At 41.7% G+C, this 21,459-nt stretch overlaps 1 non-coding gene across 1 annotated transcript; it reads right to left on the bottom strand.

The window, feature by feature from the left end:
* Nucleotides 1-20,380: 20,380 nt before the first annotated feature.
* Nucleotides 20,381-20,513, bottom strand: LOC118485326. Its single transcript, XR_004875628.1, has one exon. It is a non-coding gene; the product is annotated as a small nucleolar RNA Z247 (small nucleolar RNA).
* Nucleotides 20,514-21,459: the final 946 nt, after the last annotated feature.

Raw genomic sequence — 21,459 nt, 5'->3', positions numbered from 1 at the left:
TTGATCTCCAAGCAGGAATAGGAAAAGATCGCCTAACTTGTTTCCCATAGATACAACCTTCACATTATGCAAGGGACCTGATTCGAGGCAGCCCTGCTACAAGTTCCTTATCACTCAATGTTCGAAGGTTGTTCTCATTCAGATGATCATATCGTTGGTGCCAAAGAGACGGGTCATCTGATATGATTGCAGCCAAGGAAGTTGCATGGTGTTGAGTGACATTGAAAGGAAAAACATTATTAGCACTCATCATAACTTTGCACATCCGTTCACCTGTTCTTTTGTTTGTAACTGTACATGCATCTCCATCAAACACAAGCCTATAACCTGCTCTCATCATCTAGCCAACACTCAGCAAATTGTACCCTAGGGAAGGAGCGAATTGTACGTCAGATAAAGACTTGGTGACACCAGGTGACACCTCGAGTTTAACACTCCTTTCTCCTTCAACTTGGATGCTTTTCCCATTACCCATCTTAACTGAAACCTTCTTTGTTTCATCTAATCTCTGAAACAACTCTTGTTGTCTAGTCATATGATTCGAACACCCACTGTCTAGATACCACACCTTGCTCACTTGGCTTCTACCTCGTCCTTCGGCCATAAAGACTTTGCTTTCTCCTTCATCCAAACCTTCATCATCTTGCATGACCATGAAAAGCTAATTCTCTTCTTCCTCCACACCTTCATTGTTTAGAACTGCATGAGCTTGCGGCTCATCCCAACAATCAGCGTTCACATGTCCGTAGCGGTTACAATTGTAGCATTGAATACTACTTCTGCCTCTACCATACGGTCTGCTACGTCCACGTCCACGAAAATTTCCTCGTCCTCTACCCCGGATTGGCATATGAGTTTCATCAACCTTAGCCAGAAATGCATGTTCCTCTTTAACAACATCATTGTGACAACTCGAATTTCCAAGATCTCTATTTCGCATTTATTGCACGTTCATTTATTGTTTAGTTGTTTATTTGCACAATTAGTTTGCTGCGAAACTGTGATGTCTTGGATACAATGAAGTATATTGTGTGATTTTGCATGGTTATGTGTTACTTGTGAAAGTTTGACAAAATAATGGAATGTGGTGATGAAACTGTAATAAATAATGCTTAAGGGTGTTTAGGGTTAATAGTGAAACTTTAACAACTCATAACCCTAATCTCCTTCCCTAATCATTCACTAATCATCACACAAGAATCAAAACACGTACCCTCATATTCTCTAATCCTCTCTACAACCATCTTCTCATCATTGTTGGATTCACAAGTTCTTTTGCATCAAGTTTGATTACCAATCCATCTAGAATCAAATCCAGGTAATTGTTTAATCATTGTTTGTGATAAATTGTTGATTGATTGATGGATGTAAACCCTAGTTCTTTATATAATATTCTGTGGTTTTTGATTTGATTCTAATTATGATGATAATGATATTGAATAGTGGTTTAATCGATTGCCTGATGTTTTAGATGTATGATATGTCAAAACCTATTGTTGGTTGATTTGGTAGTGCACTGAGAATGTATGAATTAGGGTTTTGGGATCGTATGAATGCTAGAACGTAACTGATTGGATCCTATTGATTCTGTGAAATGTTTGGAATTCACGTATGATGATTGTCTGAGTTCTTGCTTGATTATGTTGTCCGAGCTTTATAGCATAAAGTCTGTTCCGAGTTTCTTTGGCTTAAAAGCATGTATGTCCGAGTTTTATTATAATGTGAAGGTCCGATCTTTACCACAATGTGATGTCCGAATATTGTTAGCAAATAAGGTCCGAGTTTTTGTGACTATGATACATGAAATCCGACTTTTAATTATAAATGAAAGGTCCGAAGTTTATTATGAAACATAGGGTAGTCCGAACTTTAAACAACACAAAGAGGGGTCCGAGTTCTTATGTATTGATGTGGCCGACTTTCAACAACTAACAAAGGTCCGACTTTCAACAACTCATGTATGTCCGAGTTTTTCATGGGCAGCCCTAGTCCGAGTTTGTTGAGGAGCCATCACTTGTCCGACCTTGTTGGGCTCAAAGTGGTCCGAGTTTGAGGAGGGGGCTACCCCCCTCATGTCCGACTTTTAATCCCTAAACCCCCCTCATGGTCCGACTTTCAAACAGGGAACACCCCCCCCCCCCTTTCATCTTTCGTCCGAGCTTTTGTATATTATGATTGTATATGAGTTTTGATTTCATGTTAAGGGATTTAACTAGAAGGTAACTGTGTTACATTTATTAGATATGATCAATTTATGCACAACGTGTCTGAGTTACATGCTTTACAGTCCGAATTTCTTGAATGGTTAAGTGCATAGCCTTGTATGATGAACAACCTGCTACTGTATGCTACTGTCTGCTATGGTATGCGATTATGTGATACTGTCTAATAGGATGCTACATGTTACTGAATGATACTATATGTTACTGTGTGATACGATACCGTATGTTACTGTTTGAACACCGAAGAGTTGTAAACCCTAATTACACGTGAAACACTCACACCAAGTTTATGTGCAATGAACCTTAGGTCGTGAGTAACGGACTTAAACACTAGCTAACCCTAGAAGCAATAACATACCGAGCAAACCAAGGTGAGTTCACACCCTTACTAAGGCATGGGATTCCCAAGGGCTGGGGAATGGGATTGAAGGAATAAGGTTGAATAGATTCGTACTGACACGAATACTAGACTACCATACCATTGTCCTCGGTCGTGCAGGACACATACTTCTGCTACTCACTGCCCTCGGTTGTGCAGGACACATACTTCTGCTACTCACTGTCCTCGGTTGTGCAGGACACATACTTATGCTACTCACTGTCCTCGGTTGTGCAGGACACGTACTTATGCTATTCACTGTCCTCGGTTGTGCAGGACACATACTTACAATCTAAGTAGACTTATACTTACTACTATCCTCGGTTGTGAAGGATACTCATGTAAAACCTACGTGTATTTATACTTACTACTATCCTCGGTTGTGAAGGATACTTATGGTTACGAGTAGTCTAGTGGTTATACAACATGGGAAGCCCCCACCAATAGAACATACTATCGGCCCAGTAGAGCCACATATTACAAACGAACTTACTATTACGCATTTACTTTCTGTGAACTCGCTCAACTAGTTGTTGATCCTCTGTTACATGCCTTGCAGGTCGTTAGGTTCATGGAGCTTGCACAGGGAGGAGCTGGTCGTTGTGGGCTTGGATCGTGATTATCTTATTAAACACTTATGACATTTCGTACTTAATTACGATGGGTTTTGATTATACGCTTCCGCTAAACAATGATAACTTACTTATGTCTTGGAACACCTTTCATATGGATTTGGTTTGGTTTAATGGCAATTACTTTTACTATATGTATTGTTCTATATGATTGGTGGCTTGATCCTGGTCAGTCACGCTCCCAAGCGGTGATACTCCGCAGGTGGATTTTGGGGGTGTGACAGATTGGTATCAGAGCCATTGGTTATAAAGAACTTGGTTTTAATATGGGAAAACGTTTTTATTAAAACCAGACTATAACCAGAACAGTGCTCTCAACGATCCACAACGAGGCTTCGCTCCATGTGCAAGACTCAACATCCTAGGTAATAAGGTTTATGTTTATTGCCTACATGCTAGAATTGCATAGAACTTTGCTCGTAGTATGCTTAGATTACATTGCTCATTACTTGTTATTGCTTGAGAACACTTGTGTGCTTACACTCTTCTGTCATCGCACTATTCGCGAACCACTCTAACTTATGACACTTTTGCTATGAAGATCATGGCTGGACGTATTAACATGACACAAGCCCAGTTGACGGCTTTCGTTAATGAACAAGTTGCTGCGGCACTTGCAGCTGCTCAAGCAGGTAGTATACCCTGCAGTTTAGACTCACACTAGGATCTTTAGATCCTACATTAACTCTTGTGTTTAACCTTGTCCTATTCATACACAATAGGTCAACACGCTCAGCAGCCCGTCTGCACTTTCAAGAACTTTATGGATTGTCGTCCTAGCACATTTAGTGGCACTGAAGGAGCGGTTGGACTCCTCCACTGGTTTGAAAAGCTCGAGTCTGTGTTCGAGATGTGTGAATGCCCTGAGGCTCGTAGGGTCAAGTATGCCACTGGTACTTTGGAAGGAATTGCGTTAACTTGGTGGAACGCTCAAGTTCAGATCTTAGGGTTGGCAGCTGCTAACGCCAGACCCTGGAATGATTTCAAGGAACTGATCAAGAGGGAATACTGCACTAGAGAAGACATTCATAAGCTGGAAGACGAGCTGTATCATTTGAAAATGGTTGGGTCAGAGATCGAAGCTTATACTAAGCGGTCGAATGAGCTGGCCGTGCTATGCCCAACTATGGTGGACCCTCCAGTTAAGCGTATTGAGTTGTATCTCAAGGGTTTGGCGCCAGAAATTCAGAGCCATGTGACATCGGCTAATCTTGACAACATCCAGGCTATTCAACGCCTCGCTCGTCGCATCACAGATCAGGCAGTGGATCAGAACAAACTGCCTAAACGTATCAGCGCTACTGCTACCGCTACCACTGCTACTACACTTGCTACTCCCAGCGACAACAAGAGAAAATGGGATGGGGATTCTAGCAAGGGATCAGCTTCAGTTCAGTCACAAGTTCAGCAGCGAAAGACTGACAGTTATCAGAGTCCCAGTCAGCACTCTTCAGGTAGCCACAGACCGGGCGAATATCGAGGGAACCTCCCAAAGTGTAACAACTGCAACAGACACCACAGTGGTCAGTGTAACAAGGGTCGATGTCAAAGATGCCTCAAGATGGGTCATGAGGCCAAAGATTGTAGAAGCCCTCGGCCTGCGAACCAGAATCAGCAGCAGCCACAAGCGCAGCAGGATCAACAACAGGGCAACAAGGGTTGTTTTCATTGTGGTGCAGAAGGTCACTTCAAAAGGCACTGCCCTCAGCTGAACAGGAACCACAACAACAATAATCACAACAACCAGGGAGATGGCAATAACAACAACGGTGGAAACAACAACGGCAATGAAGCAAGGGGTCGTGCGTTTGTGTTGGGGCAAGGTGATGCCAGAAATGATCCCAACGTCGTTATGGGTAAGTTTCTTCTCGACGATATTTATGTTACTGTTTTGTTTGATTCGGGTGCGGATACGAGTTATATGTCTTTGAAAATGAGTAAATTGTTAAAACGTACACCAACACCCCTAAACACCAAACATGTCATAGAACTAGCAAATGGTAAGAGTGTAGAAGCCACGCATGTAGTCAAGGGTTGTAACATCGTTCTAGCGGGTCAGACCTTCTCGATAGATCTCATTCCTATAGTTCTGGGTAGTTTCGACATCGTCATCGGCATGGATTGGTTATCTAAGCAGCAGGCAGAGATTCTATGTAAGGAGAAAATCATTCGTATTCCTCGTTCGGGTAAGGAACCTCTCGAAGTTCAAGGCGACAAGAGTGGTGCAGTGGTTGGCATCATCTCTTTCCTGAAGGCTCAGAAATGTTTACGAAAGGGTCATTCGGCTATCTTGGCACTAGTTACTGATGCAGCTTCGAAAGAGAAAAGAATAGAGGATATTCCAGTTGTACGCGAATTTCCTCAGGTGTTTCCTGAAGACTTACTAGGTCTACCGCCTCATCGCCAGGTCGAGTTTCAAATCGAGCTAGCTCCAGGAGCAGCACCTATAGCTCGCGCACCGTATCGTTTAGCTCCAACTGAATTGGAGGAACTGTCAAAGCAACTACAAGAGCTCTTGGATAAGGGCTTCATTCGTCCAAGCTCTTCGCCTTGGGGAGCTCCAGTATTATTCGTGAAAAAGAAGGATGGCACTTTCAGGATGTGCATAGACTACCGCGAACTGAACAAGGTCACAGTGAAGAACCGTTATCCTCTTCCTCGTATCGACGACTTATTCGACCAGTTGCAAGGGTCGAGTTACTATTCCAAGATTGATCTAAGGTCTGGTTATCATCAGCTGAGAGTCCGGGATGAGGACGTCTCCAAGACAGCATTCAGAACTCGCTACGGCCATTACGAGTTTCTAGTCATGCCTTTCGGGCTTACGAACGCGCCTGCAGTTTTCATGGATCTTATGAACAGGGTGTGCAAACCCTATCTAGACAAGTTCGTCATCGTTTTCATCGACGACATTCTGATCTACTCCAAGAGTCAGGAGGAGCACGAGCAGCACTTACGTCTTATCTTGGAACTTCTTCGAAAGGAACAGCTGTACGCTAAGTTTTCAAAATGCGACTTCTGGCTTCGTGAAGTCCACTTCTTAGGCCATGTGGTGAACAGGGATGGGATTCATGTCGATCCATGTAACACCTCGAAAATTCCTGTCCATTAGAGTAAAGACACGTGTCATGTGTGACAGGCGTGTAAGAAGAACCGGATTAAATGAAGAGATATGTGGTAGGATTTCTAATAAGAAAAGGGGCGTCATGTTATTTAAAATACCTCTGAACGACCCAAGGGCGCCACGTTATTAAATCACCTCTGAGCGACCCGAAATTTTTATAAATCCCAAGATCCTTAAATCAATTAATGATCATCTCATATGATAACCGGTTGCTCTCAGATAAATAAAGTTACATCTTTATCAAGGACTTCGAAAATATAGGTTGTTACTACTCCTAATCTAAATAAAACTCTTGTAAATAAGAATTGTTATAGCTTGGCCAAGTAATTGAGAGTCCAAGACTCATTTTTGGAATCTCCGTCGATCTTACAAGTCCCATTATGATTTAAGTTTGAATGAGGAACATGTAAGAGGAAGTAGGGCATGCAATGGCTGGTCAAGGTGGCCCACATCTGCAAAAGAAAGTCTGATTTCGGAATGGTGGATTGCATGGTCAAGACTCAAAAGTTTTCAAACTATTGTCTTCTGGCCATCGCTTACGGACCGCAAGGCCCCTGGCTTACGGCCCGTAAGCAGGGTACCTGGGCATGTTCCGCAAGGATCGGTTACGGACCGCAAAGCCTTAGGCTTACGGTCCGTAAGGAAGGCACCTGAACCATGTTTCAGTAAAGTCGGTTACGGACCGTAACCCCTGTAGCATACGGTCCGCAAGAGGTCCTTACGGACCGTAAGGCCTCAAGCTTACGGTCCGTAAGACCGTCGCTGGCAGCAGCTTTTGGACAGCTGCCTGTTTAACCAGTTTAACCGACTCAAAACGTAAATTTGGGAATCTATGGGCTTGCTAGGCAGTAAATAGCTCCTTAGGGACACTTGGGATCATCCCTTTACTACCCTAGACTTGCTTGTCAAGATCTTGGAGCTCCTAGTTCACTATATAAAGAGCTTGTGTATGATCATTTGACACTTGCTCACTTGGAACATTGGTTCAAGACTCTCTGGAGCTTCTCTGGTCACCAACTCATTTTCTTAGGCTCTCTAATCCATCTTAGGACTCTTGTAAGTGTCCTTAACTTTCTTTAATCCTTTCTAGCTTAGCTAATTAAGTAAAAGTCAAACCGTCGTAATTAAGGTTTGACTTCGTGATTAAGCATAATGTGCTCTGTCAAATCACGAATTAAGGATACCTTTAGGAAGGTAATTAAGTGGGTAACAAACCCTTAAAAGGGTGTTTCCAGATTCCCACTCTAAGCATGTCAATTGTCGAGTCAAAGCTAATCATAAAAAGTCAACAGAATGCTTAATCTCAAATTAACGCATAATTAGCAGTAGGTTGCATGTAACCTGTTTGAACATTAATATAACTTGGTAATAAGTATAAGAACATGCTCCAACATGTTCAACTCGACAATTTTCTGTTTAGACCCGGTTCGGAACCGAAAGTCGCATAGTTTGACTTTCACTTTGACTTTCAGTTCTGACCCGTTTTAGTTAAGATTAAGATTGCCTTAGAGCTTCTTTTGGACCTAATAACATGTTATTATATCCTCCTATGATTATACAACATGGTTCATTAGATATCTTGTTCGTATGCATATTTCCGTTAAATGCCCATATGTTGACCATTATGCCCAAATGTCCAAAAATCATGATTTTTGAAAATATAAAAGGGTAGACAACTTAGTTACTGAAATATAAACTTGTCCCCAAAATTTGACATCAGTTTGAGGTCTAGATTAAGAGTTATGCTCATTAGCGTAATTAGAAGCCTTCTTAATGAATAATTAGCGTAATTAACGCATAACCTATTTAAACCCGAATTTTATATCAAAAATTTATACCCACTGTTATATAATAATATTTTGGGAATTTTAAAGATTTTTATTTATTTTTAGGATGAGCATAACTAGAGGTTTTAAGCTTAATTCGGCTTATGCCGATTTTGCCCTTTTGGCCATAAAATGAGTTTTACAAAACCTTTTGACCTCAAACCTTTTTCTACTGATTTATTATGTTAAATATGATATGTTGAGCCTTCTGGAAATATAAAAATATCAGCTTTTCTTTTAAAATCCGGAAATGGCTCCAAATCGCCTTTTTTGGCATTTTTACGACATAGTATATGTCGAAACTAGTTTTTACCTAAAAGATCTAATACCTACTGATATATTTAATAAAAATATATATTATAACAGTAGACTAAAGTTAAAAACTCAGTTTCCCCATTTTTACCCTTTTAGCCTATGTAAAATTACCAAAATGCCCTTATGAGGCGTAATTGGCGTTTAAAAACGTTTGGGGCATAATTGGACATACCTTACTGATATTGCAACATATTTGGTGCGTATAATCTCAAGAAACTTGCATATGATTTATATGGTTACTCGTTACGCACTTTCGCGTTCGGATCGGCTTATGTGACTAGTTCACGCATATTAGCCGAAACGGGTCAAATCATATCATCTTAGTCTCTAAATTCAGAATGTGTTTAGTTTACCCATATTATACAAGTATCCAAGCTTGTAGGGTCTAAATCACGTTCCGTCCCGGTTTTCGCATTCCTCGCGATTAAACCATATTTATTATTCGAAACTAACCGGTCTAGGCCTAGGCTATATTAAAGACCCGTTAGGATTCTAATAGGTTATTATAACCTTCGTTCCAGAATAGGAGCCCAGTAAAAGACACGTGCATTTTTGAAATTGTGGTTATACTTGCTCAGGTAAATACTTTTAACTTATTTTCCCTTATACGGGCTTGGGGGTACGGTATATAAAATACCGCTTGGTCGGGCAATTGACCCCAACTCATTAGTAGTTGGGTATTATCAATGTGACTCGTTTGAAAACTTGGTGTTGTTTGTTTTTACGCCTTTGGGAGCTTAATGACCATGTCCCGGATATCCTTGGCATCATTTTTGGCCACGACCTTGACACCCGGGTGTAGGCGTACATCCGGTATTATGTCCATATTATTAAGGTATAAACGTTGGCTTCCCGCCGCGGACTTATACTAGTGGTGTGTCATTTAACCTTAAACCCGACACGACTCGGGCGACTGAACGCACAACAAACATGTAAATCTTTTACAAGTTTAACTTTGATTAATTATTCCCAAGTTATAAAATGTTTTGTGCCTTATGCATTTAAAACCAAAATTTTCAAATGTTTTCAAAATGAGTCAGTTAAATTGTATTTACCAGTGCAAACTGACGTATTTTCCCCAAAAAGATTAAGTGCAGGTGCTATACGCAATAGGCTGGTTTCTCCTTAGCATCATAGAGTCTCGCAAGCTTTGGGATGCATTTATCTGTTGAACAATTTCCTTCTTTTATTTTCGATCCGCCTGTGGATCTATTTCGACTAAATTGTGATACTTGATATTACACTTAATGGTTGAAATAAATCTATTTTCATTTGCTTCCGCTGTGCATTATAATTTGTGTTGTTTGACAAATGATGATATCAACTACGTCACGATACTCCCCCACCGGGCCCACCGGTGACACGTGGAAATTAGGGGTGTGACAGGTTGGTATCAGAGCCAACACTGAGTGAATTAAACACTAGCCTTTTGTGTTTAATCTCAGTGCACAAATTGCACATTCTTCGAGTTCCGAGTCTAGACATCGAACATAGGACAAACTCTGTTTTGTTTTATTTTGAGTCTTTTATAATTATATTGTTGTGGTTATCTAAATATTGTATGCAGGTCATTATGCCACCCAGATTCCTTCGCGGTAGAGGCAAAGGACCCGTGACAGGTCATGATCACGAGGCCGGGCCTTCGCACCGGCGTACTCCATCTATCACTATGAGCACAAGCCCGCAAGAGCCATGGAGGCTCTATGTCGAACCCGGAAGGCGATCTGTATCCCTTAGCTCTTCACCTTCTTACCAACACTCTTTTGGGCCCCATTCAGAAAACGAGCCCAACAACCAGCCGCCAGCTTTCATAGCTTCGGGCATGTGTTATTGATTTCGGCAACGACTGGGAAAAGCATCTCCCTTTGGTGGAGTTTTCGTATAATAACAGTTATCACACCAGCATACAAGCCGCTCCATTCGAGGCATTGTATGGACGTAAATGCCAGTCACCTCTCTGTTGGGCAGGGGTGGGGGATAGTCAGATCACGGGTCCAGAGATTGTAGTTGACGCTACGGAAAAGATTGCACAGATACGACAACGCATGGCGGCAGCACGCGACCGTCAGAAAGCATACGCGGATAAGCGTAGGAAACCGTTGGAATTTCAGGTCGGGGACCGGGTTTTACTTAAAGTCTCACCCTGGAAGGGTGTGGTTCGTTTCGGCAAACGGGGCAAACTAAATCCGCGGTATGTCGGACCGTTCGAGATCATTGAGAAAATAGGCAAAGTGGCCTACAAGCTAAACCTACCAGCTGAACTCGGCGCAGTTCACAATGTATTTCACGTGTCGAATCTGAAGAAGTGCCTGTCAGATGAGACCCTCATAGTTCCTTTTAAGGAACTCACTATCGACGAGCGGTTGCAGTTCGTCGAGGAGCCAGTTGAAATCACGGACCGGGACGTTAAGGTCCTCAAACACAAGAGAATCCCTCTTGTTCGAGTTCGTTGGAACTCCCGACGTGGCCCAGAGTACACCTGGGAACGCGAAGACCAAATGAAAGAAAAGTACCCCCAGTTATTCGGAACAAATGCATCCACTACTGAGACTGAAGCCACTACTGCGGAATTTCGGAACGAAATTCCAAATCAACGGGGGGATGATGTGACACCCCAGAAAACCAGTGAACAATACAGCTTACCTAGCTTCCTCAGTAACCGCATGCTAAATTTTGGGACGAAATTTCTTTTAAGTTGGGGATAATGTGACAACTCGAATTTCCAAGATCTCTATTTCGCATTTATTGCACGTTCATTTATTGTTTAGTTGTTTATTTGCACAATTAGTTTGCTGCGAAACTGTGATGTCTTGGATACAATGAAGTGTATTGTGTGATTTTGCATGGTTATGTGTTACTTGTGAAAGGTTTGACAAAATAATGGAATGTGGTGATGAAACTGTAATAAATAATGCTTAAGGGTGTTTAGGGTTAATAGTGAAACTTTAACAACTCATAACCCTAATCTCCTTCCCTAATCATTCACTAATCATCACACAAGAATCAAAACACGTACCCTCATATTCTCTAATCCTCTCTACAACCATCTTCTCATCATTGTTGGATTCACAAGTTCTTTTGCATCAAGTTTGATTACCAATCCATCTAGAATCAAATCCAGGTAATTGTTTAATCATTGTTTGTGATAAATTGTTGATTGATTGATGGATGTAAACCCTAGTTCTTCATATAATATTCTGTGGTTTTTGATTTGATTCTGATTATGATGATAATGATATTGAATAGTGGTTTAATCGATTGCCTGATGTTTTAGATGTATGATATGTCAAAACCTATTGTTGGTTGATTTGGTAGTGCACTGAGAATGTATGAATTAGGGTTTTGGGATCGTATGAATGCTAGAACGTAACTGATTGGATCCTATTGATTCTGTGAAGTATTTGGAATTCACGTATGATGATTGTCTGAGTTCTTGCTTGATTATGTTGTCCGAGCTTTATAGCATAAAGTCTGTTCCGAGTTTCTTTGGCTTAAAAGCATGTATGTCCGAGTTTTATTATAATGTGAAGGTCCGATCTTTACCAGAATGTGATGTCCGAATATTGTTAGCAAATAAGGTCCGAGTTTTTGTGACTATGATACATGAAATCCGACTTTTAATTATAAATGAAAGGTCCGAAGTTTATTATGAAACATAGGGTAGTCCGAACTTTAAACAACACAAAGAGGGGTCCGAGTTCTTATGTATTGATCTGGCCGACTTTCAACAACTAACAAAGGTCCGACTTTCAACAACTCATGTATGTCCGAGTCTTTCATAGGCAGCCCTAGTCCGAGTTTATTGAGGAGCCATCACTTGTCCGACCTTGTTGGGCTCAAAGTGGTCCGAGTTTGAGGAGGGGGCTACCCCCCCTCATGTCCGACTTTTAATCCCTAAACCCCCCTCATGGTCCGACTTTCAAACAGGGAACACCCCCCCCCCCCCCTTTCATCTTTCGTCCGAGCTTTTGTATATTATGATTGTATATGAGTTTTGATTTCATGTTAAGGGATTTAACTAGAAGGTAACTGTGTTACATTTATTAGATATGATCAATTTATGCACAACGTGTCTGAGTTACATGCTTTACAGTCCGAATTTCTTGAATGGTTAAGTGCATAGCCTTGTATGATGAACAACCTGCTACTGTATGCTACTGTCTGCTATGGTATGCGATTATGTGATACTGTCTAATAGGATGCTACATGTTACTGAATGATACTATATGTTACTGTGTGATACGATACCGTATGTTACTGTTTGAACACCGAAGAGTTGTAAACCCTAATTACACGTGAAACACTCACACCAAGTTTATGTGCAATGAACCTTAGGTCGTGAGTAACGGACTTAAACACTAGCTAACCCTAGAAGCAATAACATACCGAGCAAACCAAGGTGAGTTCACACCCTTACTAAGGCATGGGATTCCCAAGGGCTGGGGAATGGGATTGAAGGAATAAGGTTGAATAGATTCGTACTGACACGAATACTAGACTACCATACCATTGTCCTCGGTCGTGCAGGACACATACTTCTGCTACTCACTGTCCTCGGTTGTGCAGGACACATACTTCTGCTACTCACTGTCCTCGGTTGTGCAGGACACATACTTATGCTACTCACTGTCCTCGGTTGTGCAGGACACATACTTATGCTATTCACTGTCCTCGGTTGTGCAGGACACATACTTACAATCTACGTAGACTTATACTTACTACTATCCTCGGTTGTGAAGGATACTCACGTAAAACCTACGTGTATTTATACTTACTACTATCCTCGGTTGTGAAGGATACTTATGGTTACGAGTAGTCTAGTGGTTATACAACATGGGAAGCCCCCACCAATAGAACGTACTATCGGCCCAGTAGAGCCACATGTTACAAACGAACTTACTATTACGCATTTACTTTCTATGAACTCGCTCAACTAGTTGTTGATCCTCTGTTACATGCCTTGCAGGTCGTTAGGTTCATGGAGCTTGCACAGGGAGGAGCTGGTCGTTGTGGGCTTGGATCGTGATTATCTTATTAAACACTTATGACATTTCGTACTTAATTATGATGGGTTTTGATTATACGCTTCCGCTAAACAATGATAACTTACTTATGTCTTGGAACACCTTTCATATGGATTTGGTTTGGTTTAATGGCAATTACTTTTACTATATGTATTGTTCTATATGATTGGTGGCTTGATCCTGGTCAGTCACGCTCCCAAGCGGTGATACTCCGCAGGTGGATTTTGGGGGTGTGACAATCATTGGACATGTTAACCCTAGCCTCATGGGATTGTAACAAACCCATGAGTTGACCAAAAGAAAGAGTTGTCAGGTCCTTTGATTCTTCCATTGCTGTAACAACATGGTCCCATTTGGACGGCAGACTTCGCAACACGTTTTCAACTATCACTTGATCGGTTACTTCCTCACCATAAGCACGTTTGTTGTTCACGATCTGCATAACTCTAGACAGAAAATCAGAAACTGTCTCATTTTCTTTCATCTGCAGTGTTTCAAATTCCCTACGCAACCCTTGTAACTTCATGGTAAGAACCTTGGAATCTCCCTGAAACTCTGTTTGAAGAAGAGTCCAGACCTGTTTTGCAATTGTTGCAGTGGCAATTCGAGAAAACACACTGTCGTGAACCCCTTGCTGGATGAGACCTAATGCTCTCGCATCTTCCTTCTTATTTTTCTTCAACTTAGTCTGATCATCGTCTTCAGCAGGCAAACCCTGACTCACAAACTCCCAGAGAAGTGTCTTCATGCGGATACTCCAGAACTCATAGCCTTCACCCTTGAAGGCTGGAGCGACAGATTGTTGTTGAGCGGAATCGGATGAAGCACCAGCCATGATGACGATGAACTTGAGTGTAGCTCTGATACCAGATGTTGGTTTATCAGGCTTTACCACAAACACACAAACTCACAGATATCTTTTGAAGACTCGATAATTCATTCAACCATTGCAAAAGTTTAAATAGGGAACAAAAACAACCAAAAAAAAAAGAACGTGGGATGAAACAACTTCACCACTAACTTAGCTAATGACTCCTAAACAAACGCAAAACAAACCCACGAAAACAAATAAAACCGAAATAACCTAAGTTAAATAAAAACTTAATGACCCATGTTCTTTTACCACTAGCTGACCCATAACTCCATCTTCTATTTAATCCCACGTGCTTGGTGAATTAGAAAAACAGTATGTGATAGGCAAGGGACATGAACATGAGAAGTATAAAACTGATTTCTTAAATGAGTATTTCGAGAAACTGAATATCTCAACAAATGAACCGGATTGGAACATTCTGATCTTATAAGCGATGTCTTTCAAAGATTTTAAAGATTGCAAGGCCCTGCTGGATATGCTTGAAGATGAAGATTACTTTATTAAATACAAATACTATCTTGAAGTCACCTTCAACAATATGATAGAATGGTTTCTCAAGGAGAAACTAGAAATTCATTCAAGGCCGCTGCCTGCATATGCTTCAAACAATCGGAAGGTGAGATTATTATCCCTTACATAACCGGCTCTAATACCACTTTCTTGATTAACAGAATTATGCACAGCGGAAGCATTTGCATACATTGGATCCATATAGTACACGATTGAATAATCAAAGCGAAAGATGATCGAATGATGGACAATTTCGGTTAAGTAGGAAACTGTCTTGGTGCCGGTAAACATTGCCGGCAGAGTTTATTGTATACATAAGGGGTGGCGGTTATGTGGTGGTTAATATTTGGCGGGAATAACTGCCATATGAACCGGTACCAACCACCAGTCACACCCTCTCGAATATATCATTGTACATACACACATATATATCTACATATCTTAAGTCTTAATACAGAAAATAAATAGAATTATGTTTATAACACTAATAGTGCTTTGACTTGCTCCAATAAATGAACCGTAAAACTAATTTGTTCTAGAGAATAGGTTCATTAGCTAAGACTCACTTGGTAAATGGCCTTCATTCGCTAATCAGGATTCAATGAATGGGACTCATGACTCTTTTCAGCTTCAAACACGATCAAACTTTCCAATCTTCAAATTTTCATGATATTCCTCAAATTCATGCATTCTATCCTTATATTTGATGTTTTTAACATGTTATATATTCAGTTTAAGCAATCCCTACCTCAAATGTTGTAGGATGTAAATGGCTATTTCAAATTAATAAATATCTTCTGGCTAAAGGTTTTACAAAATGACTAGGGATTGATTCTAGTGAGACCTTTAGTTCACTTGTAGAACCATTCACCCTCCATCTCATTTTGTCTCTCGCCGATTCAAACGACTGGTTCTTGAGACAACTTGACATTAATAATGCATTTTTACACGGCATGCTTCATGATGATGTGTTCATGGCTCAACTTACTTGTTCCATTGATCCATCCCATCCATCTCATGTCTCTAAGCTTAACAAACCTATTTATGGCTTACGTCAACCCTCTAGAGCTTCGTACACCTAGCTTAAATCTTATCTCCTATCTCATGGTTTAAAGCCTACCATCTCTCATTCTTCTATTTTTACAAACACTACTAATTCTTCTCCTATCTTCATCCTCGTCCATGTAGATGATACCATTATAACTGGCCCCTCTCCCACCGTCATGCGGACATTTATTACCTCTCTTGACACCAAGTTCTTTGTTAAAGATCGTGGTTCCTTGTCATATTATCTTGGCATTGAGGTTCTTCCTCACCCTCAAGGTCTACTACTATCTCAATCTAAATATACCTTGACATTTTCTCTTGAACAAAAATGATTGAATGCAAGCCAATATCAATTCCAATTACCAGTTTTAAACTGTTGGCATCTTTTAGTGGTACATCTATTTCGTCACCTTCTTTGGAATCTAGGGCAGTAGTCGGAGCCTTGCAATATTATCTATTACCCGTCCAGACATTGCATTCACAGTGAATAAACTTTCCCCATTCATGCATGTTCCTTTTACAACTCACTAGATAACTCTCCAGCATGACCTAAGATATTTTCATGGCACTCTTCATTATGGATTATTACTATCTTGATCTTCCCCACATTGTTTACATGCATTTACAAATGCATATTGGCAGGCCCGGCTCAAAGGTGATCCAAATAAATATAACAGGTATGAGAATGATAATTCTGTTGTGTATTGTATTGCTGTACAAAGGAGCCTTATATAGGCAGATTACATCATGGAAAGAGAGATAGTACAGGAGCTAAATTAGGCTGAAAGATATTAACTGAAATATACATTCTATACATATGTTTTGACTAGGTATTCAAGCCTTGATTATTGCATTGCCTTATACGCCCCCGCAGCAAGATGGAGGATCCGTCGGAAACGCCAATCTTGGAGCGATTTTGCAGAAACGGTGTCCGTGACAGTGGCTTAGTTAACATATCAGCAAGTTGATCTTTTGAGTTGATGTGGAGCACACGAAGAAGCCCACTCGTAACCTGTTCACGAACAAAGTGGTAGTCAAGTGCCACATGCTTCATGCGGGAGTGATAGATAGGATTTGCACAAAGATACGTTGCTCCGGTGTTGTCACAGAAGAGGGTCGGCGGCTGAGTTGTAGTAATGCCGAGTTCTTGCAAGAGGTGTTTGAGCCATGTTAGTTCGGCTGATGCATTGGCTAGCGCTTTGTACTCAGCTTTGGTGGATGATCTAGAAACCGACTTTTGCCGGGCAGATTTCCAGGAGATGATATTGGTGCCAAGGTAAAGTATGTAAGCTGTAGTGGACCGACCAGCGTCATTTGTACCCCCCCAATCAGAATCCGAGAAGGCCGAGAGTGTTAAAGGAGAATTACGGTTAAGAAAGAGACCATGATGGATGGTTCCTTTGAGATAGCGAAGGACATGTTTGAGAGCTTGCCAATGGGCTTGGCGTGGGTTATGCATAAATTGAGAAAGCTTGTTGACAGGAAAGGAGATGTCGGGACGGGTGAAGGCTAGATATTGAAGGGAGCCAACAAGCTTGCGGTACGGAGTAGCATCAACCGAGGGAGAGGGGTCGGTAGCACATAACGGGTCGGATGTGCTAAGAGGTGTGGTGACAATTTTTGCTCCATCCATTTTGAATTGGTGTAGGATGTCTTGGATGTGTCTGTGTTGAGATAGAAAGAGCCCGGTAGATGTGGGAATAACCTCGACACCAAGGAAGTGGTGGAGCATTCCAAGGTCCTTGACAGAAAATTTGTTGCTTAAGGATTGAATGAAGTGATCAAGAAACTTGGGTTGATTTCCTGTGAGAACGATATCATCTACATAAACCATGAAATAGCAAGTAGTGTTATGGCGATTGTAGATAAAAAGGGAGGCATCCGATAGGGATTTGTGAAATCCAAATTGGAGGAGAAAGTTTGTGAGCTCATTGTACCAAGCTCGAGGAGCTTGCTTTAGACCATAAAGAGATTTCTTGAGCTTACAAACATGGTTGGGAAACTGAGGATGAACATATCCGGGTGGCTGAACCATAAAAACATCCTCATGGAGTATGCCATGCAAAAAGGCGTTATTAACGTCTAGTTGACGAAGGGGCCAATTCTTTGATAAAGCAATTGAAAGAATGGTACGGATGGTGACCGGCTTTGTGACGGGACTAAAAGTTTCAAAGTAATCCTTCCCGTACTGTTGATGGAAACCTTTGGCAACTAAGCGAGCTTTGTATTTGTCGATAGAGCCGTCGGGATTGCGTTTGATACGGTACACCCATTTACACCCAATGGGGGTGGTAGAGGTATGTGGAACAAGTTCCCATGTGGCATTTTGGAGAAGAGCATTAAACTCACAATCCATGGCGGCTCGCCACTTCTGGTCCTTAAGAGCTTGGGTGTGGGAGGTTGGTTCAAGGGTTGGTGGGATGGGATGAGTTGTGGTGGTGTTAACCACGTTGGGGTTAAAGTACTTGGAGTTTGGTTTGCGGGTGCGTTGTGGACGAGAGTTAACAGGTGGAGGGGATGGGATGGAAGAATGAGAGGTGTTTGATGAAGGGGAGTCGGTGGAGGGGGTGGCGGATGAAGATTCGGTGTCAGAAGAGGATATGGGTGGTGTAGTGGGTTCAGTTGGAGCAATGGAGGTAGTGGGTGAGGGTGGCAAGGAGGAGGTGTGGTTAGGAGGAATAGGGGTATGAGTTGTGGTGGGCGAAGTAGGGGGTTAGGGGGTAGGATATGAGGAGGTGTAGGAGTGTGAGAGGGTAAAGGAGATGAGGGAGGGTGAATGGTGAGTTCGGTAACCAAAGGAAGCGTAATGGCGGGTGTAGAGTGAAAGGGGAAGACATGTTCAACAAACTCAACATGTCGAGAGTGATAAAGACGATGAGATACGGGGTCATAGCATTTAAAGGCGGATTTAGAGGAGGAATATCCAAGGAAAATACATTTGGTGGATCTTGGATGAAGTTTGGATGAAGCGTAGGGTCATAGCCAGGGAAAGCATAAACAACCAAAAGGTTTTAGTTTGGTGTATTTGGGATTTGTTTTGTATAATCGAGTAAAAGGTGATAGATGATCAAGGACCGGTGTGGGAAGGCGATTTATAAGGTATACGGCGGTTTGAAAGGCATGTGTCCAGAAATGGATGGGTAAGTTTGCATGATAGAGAAGGGACAAACCGGTTTCAACGATGTGACGATGGCGTCGTTCGGCAACGCCATTTTGTTCAGGGGTATGTGGGGGAGTGGTGAAGTGAGAAATCCCATTTTTTTGAAGGTAGGGGATGATGCCTATGTACTCACCTCCATTATCCGAAAACAGAGAGACGAGGGGTGTGCCAAAAAATTTTTCAACTAAGGTTTTGAATTGAGGAAAGAGGATGGAAACATCCGATTTTCGTTTCATTGGATATAACCATGTGTATTTTGAAAAATAATCAACAAATATGACGTAGTAAGTGTAACCATCATTTGAGGTTTGGACAGGTCCCCACACATCAGAGTAGACAAGTTCCAATGGTTTGGAGACTGTGAATGAGTTTGGACCAAAAGGTAATTTATGGCTTTTATTGATAGAACAAGCATCACAATGAAAAGGGACATTTTTATTACAATTAAGCCCTAATTTGTTAAGTAAGGGTTTTAGAACTTTAATTGACGGATGACCAAGCTTGTGATGCCATAAAAGTAGCGACCCGGATGTTTTGGTACTAGAATTGATTTGCTTGTGATGGTGTCGAGTGAAACTAGGAGCATAGTAAACGTCATGGATGTTCACTCCCCGCATTAGAGGCGCCCCCGTGCGAAGATCCTTCACCAAGAAATGAAAAGGAAAAAATTCAACAGAAACTTTGTTAGTTTTGCAAAGTTTGGCAACAGAGACAAGATTATGACGTAAGTGAGGGACAAGTAAGACATCTTTTAATGATAAGGAACGAGTATTAGTGGGAATGGACGAGTGACCAATGTGAGAGATGGGAAGAGTTTTACCGTTTCCTAACACAATTTCATCGGGTCCCCCGTATTCCGAAAGAGAGTGTAAAAATGACTGGTCATGGGCAGCATGGTTTGAGGCTCCGCTATCAAACATTGAAGGTGGTGCGTGAGATGAGCTTGCCATTGAAGTGTTGACCATCGGATTTGCAGATTTGGAGATATTATGATCTTTTAAAAACTGTGTAAGCTTCCTGCACTCCTTAGTGTCATGACCTGTGATATTGCAAAAGTGGCAAAACAAATTATTTCGATTAGTCTGATAAGTGGTGTTCGGTTGAGGACGATTGGACCTGGGCCCAACGTTATTGGGCCTGTATGAATTTCGCCCCTCATGGAGCCCACTTCTTCCATCAGATGCACGTGAATAAGGGCGCTGCCTTTGAGTGGTATTAACAGTGGGAATTATTTGAGATGGTGTGGTTTCCAATAATGTCCTCTCATGGTCAACAAGCTTCTCAAACAAGTCAGAGAAACTAATGGAAGTATCTCTCATTTTCACAGCTGCTACAACCTGTTTGTAATCATCACCCAGATGAGTGATGATGTGAACAATTAGGTCATCATCATCGACTGGTTTTTGGGCAAGGGCCAATTCGTCGGCGATGGATTTCATTTCCCGAAGATATTCAGCCACCGGTTTGTTGCCTTTGGTGGTGGTTGCCAATTTTGAGCGAAGAGAGATGATTCGAGATCTAGAGACTCCAGCATAGGTCTCGGTGAGACGTTTAAATAATTCAAGGGAGGTTTCAGCGGACGAGACAATGGGCAGGATGTTGGCTGAGCAGCTTCCGAGCAGAGCACCGAGGAGATTTTGGTCCTGACGGAACCATAGGCGATAGTTAGGGTTGGGTTTGTTATCGATAATTTTTGGTGGTGGGGTTGTACGGCCATCAACGAACTGTTCAAGTTCTAGGCCAGTGAGGGTTGCCCGAACCTGTTTCCGCCAACTAGTGAAGTTATCGGAGGTTAGTTGAATGGGGAAGTGAGTGTGGGTGGAGAGATTGATGATTGTGGTGGCTGCCATGGCTGAGCAAAAAACAGAGGATTTGGATCGGAGTAACTCGGAGGAGCTTTGTTAGAGCTCTGATACCATATAACAGGTATGAGAATGATAATTCTGTTGTGTATTGTATTGCTGTACAAAGGAGCCTTATATAGGCAGATTACATCATGGAAAGAGAGATAGTACAGGAGCTAAATTAGGCTGAAAGATATTAACTGAAATATACATTCTATACATATGTTTTGACTAGGTATTCAAGCCTTGATTATTACATTGCCTTATAATAAAGCCATAGCTTTAGGCCCCCAATTCCCAAGGGCTCCCAGTTTTTAATTTTGTTATATAGGTTTTCTTGGGCCGTCATGTTGTGTATCCGGCGGTAGTATAGAACAAATTAAGAGAAGTAGGTCTGGGAATTTGTGAGCGTGAGGGAACCGTTCACAATAGGGCGATACTTCTACACTCGAGGAACCAACAAGCATAAACTTCTCGAAACGTCTGTTCTTCTTTATCACTT

This window comes from Helianthus annuus, chromosome 12 (assembly GCF_002127325.2).
Source record: "Helianthus annuus cultivar XRQ/B chromosome 12, HanXRQr2.0-SUNRISE, whole genome shotgun sequence".
NCBI classification, from domain to species: domain Eukaryota; kingdom Viridiplantae; phylum Streptophyta; class Magnoliopsida; order Asterales; family Asteraceae; genus Helianthus; species Helianthus annuus.
The sequence above is the reverse complement of the archived record's forward strand: the minus strand, read 5'-3'. Positions and strand labels throughout refer to the sequence as shown.